Here is a 13,076-nt window from a genome sequence, read left to right on the forward strand (position 1 = left end):
TTAACAATCCTCCAGGCCAGTCCATACCTAACCCCTGGGTAAAGTTAAGATAATTGGGCTTCAAGTCCTACTCCTAGAGCCAGCGCTTTTTATTTATTAACTAACATCTGTCTGTCCTCATCTAGGGGCCATCAGGATAGGAGTATGTCCCAGCGAGGCTTCCGGTGCATCCCAACCAAGACAGATATGAGACACCCTCTTTATTTAAGAACAGATAGGGTGAGAGTTTCGTGAATCCCCATTAGGCAGGGACAGCTCTACTCCCTTCTCAGATTGAAGCAGATACAGAAGAAAGAGATCTCCTGTCCCTCAACTCCCCACAGAGATTTATGGGTATCATGTCTCTCAGGGAAAACAAGGCAGGCAGTTAGAAACAGGTAATTGGGTCTCTACATTACTGCATGTCCAATACAATCTACGGAGAGCACCGCCTGTAGACCTCCCAAATTTTTCCTTATCTGCCCTAGCCATTAACCGCTGTGAGGACCTAACTAAATTGGACTATTCATTGACACCTGACTATAGGAAGTCACCACGACCTCCATTTCACCCTAGCCATCATTATAATATCATACATATGCAGGGTAGTTCATTAATATCATTATAACAGACTGATCTCTGGGAAGGGACATGCACAGTCTAAGAGGGAGAGATAATAGCCCCTTATCAATCACAGGTGTCAATCAAACAGTCCCATGCCTGGAGGGGAACAGCCCATCCTAGAAAAAATAAATAAAACCACCAGACCCTCGCTAACTAAGGGCCTTGAGCCACTTTTCTCAGTGCTCGGCCAGTTCCTAATTCTTTGGAGTGTACTGTCTCTTTCAGTAAACTTTTTCACAACATTACTTCTGTGTCTCATTCAATTCTTTGCTCAAAATACCCAGAACCTGGACACCGTGCAGAGGAGGGCCCCACTCTGGTAACAGTAGGGTATAGAATAAATTCCTTGTTTTCAACTTTCCACTCAAAATGGGAAGAGGGTGGAATGAATAAAAAGGAAACATTTGAATCGCATTTTCTACATTTTTATTTTCTTCCCTTCTTATGCTCTCTCCCTCTCTTTAGAGTCTCATTGAATAATTTACATTTCTGAAGGCAGACAGATAAAAAGATTTTCTGTCTGAGAAATGAGACTTCTTGTGCTAGTGTAGTTTTGTCTGGTTGTGCACAAATTTTGGTGCATACAAATATAACAAAGGTACAACATTTAACCTTAAGGAGTCTTGTCCTAATAGGAAAAAGTAAAAATTGCTCTCAAATATAACTGAATATTATAGTGTGGGGACAGAGTCCCAGAGAGCACTTTCCAGGCTTTCGACCTCACAGGAAAGGTGCTGGCTTGGTTGTTAAATGGCCATTAACTGTAATCAGATGGCCATCAGCTATAACCAGTTAGCCATTGGCCACTGATACAGTTGCTGTGGCTGAGCTAGCAGCCATGGATTGCAGCTAGCAAGTGGAGTTGGTTAGTTGGAAGAGAAGCAGCCAGCAGGTTACAGATGGCTCGGCTCCTGCTTCCTATGTCTCGAACCCAGCTGCCAGCAAGAATATAGAGATATGACTCCGCTATCTATGGCTTCGTGGGTGTTCCTTTTTGGCCTCACCATATCCTGCGTTCTTATGCGGGGAGCAGAATCAGAGACCCCGCATGACAATAGATACTGTTAAGGGATAAAGCAAGAACTGCAAGAACAACAAGAGTTTGCTTATTGTATTTTATCGCAGGGGTATGGGAAGGCTTCTTGGAGGGATTGGCAGTAGACCTGTTCTTGAAACAGTGGTGACTTGTGTAGGAGGTTGGGAGAAAAGATGACATTTTAGCAAGACTGAAAACATCAAGACAAGAAATCACAGAATATGTCATAAGATTAATAATTCAATTTTGCTAAAGCAGGCTATACTTAAGGAATGTATTGGCACAAATGATGTGGAGGATCTTGAATGTTTGACTGAATGACATTTCATTCTATGTATAATAAGAGACTGTCGCGCGGCACGGCCTGCGGGGTCTCTGGTCCCACTCCCCACACAAGAAGGCAGGATAAGGTGAGGCCAAAAAGGAACACCCACGGAGCCATAGGTAGGGGAGTCATACCACTATATTCTCGCTGGCGGCTGGGTTGGAGACACAGGAAGCAGGAGCCACACGATCCGCAACCCTCATTGCGCCGCTTGCAGGCTCAGCCACCATCTCCTTGCTAGCCCCCACTTTCTGCTAGTGTAGCCACGGCAGTTATATTAGTGGCCAATGGCTCACTGGTTACAGCTGACGGCCAACTAGCCACAGCTGATGGCCATCCAATCACAGCTGATGGCCATTTACTACCTGAGCCAGCACCTTTCCATGTGAGGCCGAGAGCCTGGAAACTGCACTCCGGGCTCTGTCCCCACAGAGACTTTGCATATTATGTGGCAAATTAGCATGATGAGAACAATGTGCTGTATGGATTAAAGATACAAAGAATCAAAGGCAGGTAATTCCCCTAGGGAGGTGGTGGTCAATCTATTGCAAGCAGACCTGCCGCTATGGCTACTCTTTATATAGAACAAAGAATCTACAAAAAAAATTATAATCTATTTTTGCTATGTTTTGTACATGAGGGTGCTGTACTATGCAAATTTTAGCCCTTTCAGTTTTTCTTATGTCAAATTATATCTTCAAATTTATGTAAATTTAAACATATACTTTAAAGAATTCAGTTTACTTGTAACTTTTTGAGGGTACAGCATTTTGGAAGGATAAATATGATTTGAGTTTCACTGGTTTTCTACTTTTCCCTAATTTTGTTGAGTTTGTAGAAGTTATTGATCTTCCTCCTTGCTTTATTTACTAAAAGTTGTCATTGTCACTTTTTCCTAAATGTATAAATACCAGCATTTATTGTTCCTACTGATTTTCCAGATTGATTTTCCATTTGTCTTTATATTGTCTTGTCCTTAGCAGTTTGGAACATAGCCATATTCTCTTGGCAGTGAGTCACTTATATAGTCTGAATATATGTATTTTTATCCTGTATCTGAGAGTAGAATTATATTGTTTGCAGGCCTGAAATTATAGCACACCTGGTCAATGAACCAATCTGGATATTCTGTAACTCTCCTGAAATTTGTATTTTAGTCACACAGTATTAAATGGAGCTAGGCAAGTCACAAATTATGTATCTGCCACATTCCTTCTATTTCTTCAACTACTGAAATCTTTCAACAATTTGTTTTTGCTATATAAATATGATATCTACTGAAAAATCTCCCCAGAATCATTAAATGTGTATAATAATCTCAGCTCTCTCCTAAAAATATTTGAAATTGTAGCATACATTATGTAATGTTAGTTTTCAGAGTTTGGCAAACATTATCTGCAAAAACCCAGATTGTAAATATTTTTGGTTTTGTGAACCATACAGTCTCTGTCACAACTACTCAACTCTGCTGTTGTAGTATAGACAATATGTAAACAAATAGATGTGACGTTGTTCCAATAAAAACTTACTTACAAAAAGAGATGACAAGCTAAATTTGGTCTGTGGCCTGTAGTTTAGTTTACCAACCTCTGTTCTAGATGGCTAACTCTGTTAGTGGGGAGAATTTCAAGGAACTAAATAACATAGAGATTTGGTAGGTAAGAGAGATAAGGAAAATAGTTTGTTGTACTATCTTCATTATTCATAAGCAGAAGGAATATACAATCTCAGTGAAAGGATTTAAGAATAGTTAATTCCACCTGTTCCATTCAGGTGTCATGAAACACTTTCTGCTTTACCCTCCTAAATGAAAATGGGTGGAGATAGGAAATATTTCCTCATTGAGAAATTGCAGTAGTAAGGACAGAGAACAGATATATAAATATAAAATCAGCATAGCAATTAGTCATAAAGGAGCCCTCAGGAGAAGCAACATGTTCTAGAGATCTCTGAAAACGTTTTTGAGAATATGTATGTGTTGCCCATGTGTCTGGCAGAAGCTCAATACATAAAAGGAGTACCTTTCCCCAATTCCTAATTTTTAACAATGAATCTGCATCTCTTAGGGTCTGGATCAACAAAGGATAATTATTAGTGTGAGCTGATTGGTAGCAATTGCAAAATGAAAACAAGGTCATCTATTGTATATTCATTGAACTTAAAATATAATGGTAGAATGTTCTTTGTAAGGCATAAAGATACATGTTATATTGTTAATCATTGTATTATCTACACTGATAATGAGAGTAATAGACTCTAGCCAATACAACCAAACATTTGCACTTTGTCCCTCGAAAGTTCATTAAATTATTTGAATATGTATCGTCCATCAGTAGAGACATCCAGTTTTAAATGTCAAGAATTAAGAAGTGATTTGCAAACAGCAAGACTAAATCTTTTAAAATTTAAGTAAAATATATATTTATATGATGATTTTAAAGCAAGTCCTCAAATTCACCACAGCATACACTTTAGATATTTGCAAAAAAATTAAATTGCAAGTAGTTTTATTTCAAAACCACATTTTATATGAATACTTGTGTAGTATATTAGAAAGTAGTAGCAAAATAGGAAATACCTCACATTTATTTAACCCAATTAATTTTTGAAGTATTACTTTAAGATAACTTGGGAAATAATTAGAAATACCTCTGATGATGGTTGAATTCATGTTGACTGTGTGATGAGGGACAGGCTTTTTTTCCCCATTGAATATTTAGTTTAAATTACTATCCGAGTGTACTTAAGGTAAGCTACCTTATAGTAAATATCTTCCAGGATGCATGAGACTCCTGATTTTGGATTTATGTAGAAAAGAGTGCTTCATTTCTAAGTCCTTTAGTGAACTGTCTCTCAACAGATGACTCCTATAGTTCAATCTCCTCTTGTCCTTATCAGGATATAGATGTCGCTAAGAACATAAGCATGAGTTGAGGAAAATAATAAAATGTTTGATGATACCATAGTATTGCTAGTGCCAGACTATAATAAAAAGTGCAAAAATGAGGGAGAAAATGATAGAAGGTTAGAACTTTAAAGGATCACTTATTGTAACCCCTTCATTATGTGGATGCTAACACTGAGGCCTAAAGAGGGAAGCAGATTTTCCAATGTTACAAAGTTAGTTTGTTGCAGATTCAGAATTGTAACTCATGTCTCCTTCAAGTCCAATGAGCATTCTGACATTAAATCAGTCACAGACCTCTTCTCCTCCCCAAACCATCTGGCCAAAAAGTAGACACATTCTCTGATGACACCTTTTAGTGATCCTTCTCTGCGGGAGTCTGGTAAATGCTTCAGTGATGAAAATGACTACAGTACTTACTACAACTACTCTCTGAAGCTTTTAGCCTGATCTTTGACAGTGTAGAGAGGGCCTTTGGGCCCCAAGATCTACCCACTTCTTCACAATTCTTCTGTTCTACTTTTCTTCTCCTGTTTAAACTAATTTAACTAATAAAAAAATACTCTCATGTCAATGAAAAAAAATGATTTCTCTCATAGGGACTGACATTGGGATTTTATGAAAACTGCTGAGATGATATATCCAGTGGTCACAACCACTCTAGTCTTTTTCTTTACTTTCTGATGTATTACTTTTATCCCTTTACTTACTGTTATAAGTATAGAGTTCCATTTTCACAGTTGCCAGTCTCATTCTTTGGAAAGCATAAAATTCTCTTTAAAAAATGAAACTCACAGAAGGAGATTTTTAAGAGAAATGACATAATTTTGTGTGTGTGTCATTCTCCAGACACTGAAACAACTTTTGTCCATGTAGAAAATACAAAATATAGAATAGGCTACATGTAAAAACTTTTAAATAAGAAATTTATCCTGGATACTACTAATAATTAGGATGGACTTAGTAGTGCTTCCTTAAAGATTCATATTTTCCCCTAAATACTTGATTTATTTTCAATGACTTTAAATATCATCATACATATCTTAAGTTGCCATATTTTACAGTTACATTTACAGATCTCTAAATGGAAAAGTTTCTCTGGGGCACAGTGATTTTGGAATTTGATTTATTCTCCTTTAAAAAGGAACTTTACAAACTAGGATTAAGAGACACTGTCTAATCTTTCGTTCTTAGTTTACAAAATAAGGAGAAAGGCAACTGCTGTTTTCAAATGTACAGGACATTTATTTCATCACCTCAATTTTACATATATAAAGTGTTCTATGTTGGGTTGGTATTACTTTTCTTTATTTTTCAATCAGTTGAAATTTAATTATTATTATTATTATTATTATTATTTTTAATTCCTTGACTCACTGAAATAACTTTTGTTACTGTGGAATCTGTGACGGAGAAACTCATGAAGTGTGAATTTTGATACATCACATTTGAATGCTAGCAGGCATTAGAAAGCAGACTTAAACATTTATAAATAATTAATGCCAATGTTCATCTCAGAATTAAATAACCATCTCAGGATCTTTACTGATCCTGATCTAAGGGCATACCCAATTTTGGAGAAAAATCACATAATTACACTGACTGAATTCCCCCTAGCTACTGTTCCAAACCTTTGTCACACTTCCTAAGTACTCAACACTATCCTCCCACACTGAACATATGATCTCACTTCCTGCTTCACAAGAAAATTACTGTTATGAGGCTCTAAATTCCTTTTTTTCCCCTCATATTCTCATCTACACTTTTGCTACACATTCTTTCTCCCATCCCGAAGATAAATTCTTCCATCAGATAAATTGTTACTGCTTCTTTCCATTTGCCTCTTGATTTCGTGTTATCCATCTTCTTCCCTCACCTTGACCATTAACTATACTTGTATTTCTTGCATTTTAAGTTATTCCTCTCCAATAGATTCTACCAATTAGTAGGAACGTGCTCATCTCTCTCCGTTGTAATCCACAAATTGTGGTTCCATTTTTTCCTCTGCTTTCCTTACAATATTTTCATTGCTGATTAACATTGCAATCCACTATCATCCTCTGATAACTACAAAGCATATAATGTTATTCTAATCTTTCACTTGAGCTCTAGAATCATATATCCAACTTCCTGTTGAGTCTTGTATACTAACGCTTCAAGCTCAGCATGTCAAAAACTGAATTTGCCATCTACAACTTCCTTATCACTCACACATGCACATACATACATACAAATGCACACATTACCACACACTCAGACAAAGCTGGTTTCTCTTTATGTACTCTTATTAAATAGCGTTAAACTTCACTTAATGGCACAAGTTAGGAATCTTGAAATCTTCTATTTTTCTCACTTATGATATTCAGGTAGTCACCAAATTCTAATGATTCTAACTTTCAGGACAATGTCAGACCCATATATTCTAAATGCTAAAAACATATGAGCCTTGATTTGGGAAAACAGCTAGCAGTCTCATTTTCCTACAATTCAGTCTCAGGGTAAACCTAGGGGCCTATATTGCTGAAAACATATCCTCCAGTGGCCCTGTTGCAACTTCAATAAGTCCCCATCTTTTTTCTCAGAATACCTTACTTTATCATATTTTTCATACTTTTAAAATCAGAATGTAACTAGAATGATTTAAAAGACACCTGAATAGTATGGCAGGCACACTACACTAAAGTTTGTTCTAGTAACCTAAGAATTTGAAAACTGCTTCAAATGTGCTTGAATTGCAGCTCATTGGGAATTTGAGCCTTAGGAGAATGTCATTCACTCTGATATATTTCAGTAATTCACAATGAAGTATCTTTGAAAATTGAGCTTCAGGGGTCCACGTGTAAGGAGATTGGAAGTTGCTACTTGATTTTAACAAAAAGGTAAAAGCTGAACAAACTGAAAATGCAACAACTCTTCTTGAATCTGTGAGAGAGGGCACAGGGCAAATCACTGACCCCATAATGGGAGAGACATAGCTGAACATAGGGAGCTGTGGCTTGCCAGAGCAGAGACTCATAAGCAGAAACCATCTCAGGAATCAGGGCCGTGGTAGGAAAACCAAAAATGTAATTGAGAAATTGCTGGAGGCTTATTGAGAACAAGTCTGAGTTAAAAACTCCAGGGGACCCTGTCATAGGTGAACCTGCACAATAATGTGAGATTCATATCCAGGACGTTGACCAGTTTCCCACAGTAAATATTGAATAAAAATCCCCTTGTGCTTCTGGTAGGGGTAGGGGAAAAGAAACCATTTTGAATTACATTCGAGCACTCTGTTTTTCTTAACAAGGCCCGAACGCAGTGGAAACTAGTTAATCAAAACATAATTTGCGGAAGTATTATTAGAGCTTAACTGACCTTGGGGAAGGGAAATACCCAGTTCTACCCAGCTCTAGCCATCCTTTCCCACCTAGTGAGGAGGAAAACACTGAGAAATACTTGTGAAATTCACAGTTGAGAGCTGTAAGCTCACTAAAAGACTGACACCTAAGCACAGGACTATAAAACATTTCCCCTTATCCCACACCTCAACACCATATTACTAATGGCTTTTTTTTTTTTTACGTCTGTTTCTTTTACCTGGTACAACATGTCCTGTTATCAAGAAAAAATATATATGACAAGATATACCAAAGACAAAAAACACAATTTGAAAACAGAGCAAGTATTAGAACCAGACATGGCTGGTATGTTGGAATTATCAGACCAAGAATGTAACAGCTGATATATATGACAACAATGATACAAAGGGCAGGAGGAAGAAATTAGGATTATTTTGTTACTGTAAGGTGATCAAACCCATGAAGTGGTATAATGTTATTTGAAAGTGGACTTGTATTAGTTGTAAATATATATTTGTGGGGACAGAGCCCCAAAAAGCAGTTTCCAGGCTCTTGGCCTCACATAGAAAGGTGCTGGCTCAGGTAGTAAATGGCCATCGACTGTTATCGGGTGGCCATCGGCTGTGGCTGGTTGGTCGTCAGCTGTGGCCGGTGAGCCATTGGGCACTGGTATGACTGCCGTGGCTGGGCTAGCAGGGAATGGGGGCTGGCGGGAGGATGGTGGCTGGGCCTGTGGGCGGCACGCTGAGGGTTGAGAGTTGTGTGGCTCCTGTTTCCTGTGTCTCCAACCCAGCCGCCAGTGAGAGTATAGTGGTATGACTTCCCTACCTATGGCTCCGTGGGTGTTCCTTTTTGGCCTCACCATGTCCTGTGTTCTTGTGTGGGGAGTGGGACCAGAGACCCTGCAGGCCGCACTGCACGACACATGGCGCAGCGAGCAGGGTCTCCTGCATGACAATATTGCAAACTCTTGAACAACTATCAAAAAAGTTTTGAAAAAGTATAACAAATATGCTAAGAAAGGAGTGACATCACCAAGATTGCAACATAGGTTATTCTTGATTTTCCTTACCCTCACAAGTAAAACAACTAACAAATATTCATGAACAAGACACCACTGAGAGAATCCTATAACACAAGGCTGAGGTTGAAGCATCCCCTGCACCAGAGACTGAGAGACTGCTTCCGAAGGGCAAGAGTAATTGTTACACACTGACCACACTGCCCCTCCCCCAAGACAATGCAGAAAAACACCAAGAGGTCTCCCCTGAGCCAATAGTTTCTCCACTTGGAAAAGAGAGCCCACGAGTGACATCAAAACTTTTCAGTATTATGAGTTCCTTCCTGTGAGCCCCTGCTTTGGTTTCACCCCATGTGGAACACAGGGAAACCTGCAGTACTCGACAGTTGGGAATCTAATTGTGACAGAGAAGGGCAAAAGGGCTTCTAAAAACCAGCACTGAGATATTAGCAGACCAAGTCCTACCTTCAGAGCTCAATTAGTAGTCACAAACATCAGCTTTGCTCATCTGCAGAACCAAGTTGGTGTCACAGTCTGAGCAGGGAACTTGATGAGGTGCAGGTGTGCCTGACTTGTGTTCTCAAAGGAAGAATGTTGCCAGCCCTGGATCCTGGCCTGCCTATGCCCACTCAAAAGAGCTGAGTTATAGTCACAGTCACTGTGGAGCATGGCTCCCAGACCCTCCTGACCAGAAAACCCATTTGGGAAAATTGGGAATTGTCTACAATGGGCTCTCCCAGTCCTGCCTAGGCATGAGAGACCAGTCATAGCTCCAGTCTCTACATAGCATGGCCCCCAATCTATCTCACAGGAGAAGCTGGTGAGAACACCAGGAAACTGTATAATCCAGCAATGCTTAGGCTGAGAGGAGGGTAGACAGAGATGATCACCCTCAGAGCAAAGCCAGTTCTGGGTGTGGAGGATTCCTGTAGTACACCTAAGCCGGGGAGTTAATTCATAGCCAAACCCATTGTGGGGACAGAGCCCCAGAGAGCAGTTTCCAGACTCTCGGTCTCACGTGGAAGGGTGCTGGCTCGGGTAGTAGATGGCCGTCAGCTGTGGCTAGTTGGCCGTCAGCTGTAACCAGTTAGCCATTGGCCACTGATATAACTGCGTGGCTACGTTGGGGAGTCGATACGAGGGAAGTCGAGGAGAGAGTCAGTCAGTTGGCAGCAAAGCGGACAGCAGGTTGCAGGTCGTGTGAATCCAGCCTCCAGTGAGACTATAGCGGTATGACTCCCCTACCTATGGCTCCATGGGTGTTCCTTTTTGGCCTAGCTACATCCTGCGTTCTTATATGGGGAGTGGGACCAGAGGCCCCCCACAACACCCACTGTGGAGTGTGTTTCCTGGCTCCTCCTAACCAGAAACCCTGTTCAGAAAAATCTGGGAGTTGCCTGAAGTGATCCCTTCCAGTCTTGTCCAGGCAGGGCAGCTGAGTCATGACCTACTGCAGAGTATGGCACATGACTCCATCTGAAAGAAAGCACAAATGAGAACACCTGGAGGCTGCTGCATAGTGCAGCAATACTCTAGCCAAAGGGGTGGTCAAACATTGCTGATTGTCGGAACAAAGCCAGGGAACTTGAGGCATTGCTTAGCTTGAGTCAAGACAACAAAGAACCTTACTGGCCTTGGAGATGCTTCTCCCACTGCACTCAGGCAGGGAAATTAATTAGTATCCCAATTACTGCTGGATACAGCAAATTAAATCTAGCAACATATAAAAAGAATAACAAACTATGGTCAAATGGGATTTTTCCTATTGATGTGACATTGGTTTAACATATAAAAATTAATTAATGCAATACACCATATCGGTAAAATAAAATACAAAAAATACATAATGGTCTTAGACACAGAAAAGAAGTTTGACAAAATCTAATGTGCGCTCATTACACAAAAACAAACAAAAACAACAACAAAAAAACACATAAAAACTATGTGTAAAAGGAAACTTCATTAGACTGGTGAAGGGCATCTGTGAAAAACCCACAGCTAAAATAATACTGATGAAAGACTGGATGCTTTCCCATTTAAGATCAGAAACGTGACAAGAATGGCCACTCTCACCACTTCTATTCAAAATCATACTAGAGGTTCTAGCCAACACAATAGGCTAGAAAAATAAATAATAGGCATCCAGATTGGAAAGGACAAAGTAAAACAATCTAAATTTGCATGACCTTATATATAAAAGTTTGCATGACCTTATATATAAAAAATCCCAAGGAATCCACTAAATTAGCTATTGAAACTAATAAAAAAATCTTTAGCAATATTGTAAGATACAAAATCAATGTTCAAAATTCAATTACATTTATATACATTTGTAATGAACAATCCAAAAATGGAATTAAAAAAACAATTCTATTTACAACAGCATCAACATGAATAAAGTAACTAGGGAATTTTTTAAAATGCAAAGCATATATTCTGAAAACTATAAAATATTGTTGATTAAGTTAAAGAAGATGTAAATAAATAAAAAGCTAGCTCATGTTTATGAATTAGAAGACCCAATATCTTTAAGATGCCAATATTTTCCAAATTAATCCACAGATTCAACAAAATCCTTCACTGAACCCCAGCTGGCTTCTTGGTAGATATTGACAAGCCGATTTTACAATTCATATAGAATTCTCACTGACCTTGAATAACCAAGATAACCTTAAAGAAGAATATAGGCGGACTCACACTTCCTGATATCAAAATTACTATGAAGTAACGGTATTCAGGACACTGTAATACTGGCCTAAGGAGACATACAGATCAATGGAATGAAATCAAGTGTCTGGAAATAAACTTATGTGTTTATGATCAACTTGTATTCAACAAGGGTGCCAAGGTCATTCAGTGGAGATATTTTCGATGAATGTCATTCTTTTAAACATATGGTGCTAGAACAAGTGAATAACTGCATGCAAAAGAACAAAGTTGCACCCTTATGCCACACCATAAATAAAATCAAGTCAAAATTATAAAAGATACAAGTGTAAGAGATACAAATTATAAAACTCTTAGAAGTAAACAGGGATAAGACGTCATGACTTTGGATTTAGCAATGGTTTCTTAGTTTTGACACCAAAAGCACAAGACAAATTTTAAAAATTTGTGCTAAAAGAAAGTGAAACACAATCAGAAGAATGGGAGAAAATATTTGAAAATTATGTACATGATAAGGGACTTGTATCCAGAATATAAAATAGAAATAAATCAATAATAAAAAGACAAATTAATTAAGAAATGGCCCAAGAAACTTTTTAAAAATATTTTTTAAAGACTTTTATTAAAATATAGCTAGCATACAATATTACATTAGTTTCAGGTGTACATCAAAGTTATTCAACAGTACCCACCTGGCACTGTATAGAGTTATTACCACATTATTGATTGTATTCCCTATGCTAAAGAAGTGATCACCATGAGAAGTCCAGCAACCATCTGACACTGTAGCATGCTATCACAATATTATTAATTTTCTCCCCTTTTAAAATTTTTCAATTAGAGTTGACATTCAATATTATTTTATATCAGTTTCAAGTGCATAACATAGTGGTTAGACATTTATATAATTTAGGAAGTGATCCCCCTGACTAGTACCACCTGGCACTATACATAGTTATTACCACATTATTGATTATATTCCCTACACTTTACATCGTCATGACTATTTTGTAACTATCAATCAATTTGTATTTCTTAATTCCTTCAACTTTTTCACCCTGCCTCCAAACCCCCTTCCATCTATCACCCCAATAGGTCTAGTACCCTTCTGACACCGTACATAGTTATTACAATATTATTGACTATATTCCATATGCTATACCCTACATCCCCATGTA

This window comes from Rhinolophus ferrumequinum, chromosome X (genome assembly GCF_004115265.2).
Source record: "Rhinolophus ferrumequinum isolate MPI-CBG mRhiFer1 chromosome X, mRhiFer1_v1.p, whole genome shotgun sequence".
Lineage (NCBI taxonomy): Eukaryota > Metazoa > Chordata > Mammalia > Chiroptera > Rhinolophidae > Rhinolophus > Rhinolophus ferrumequinum.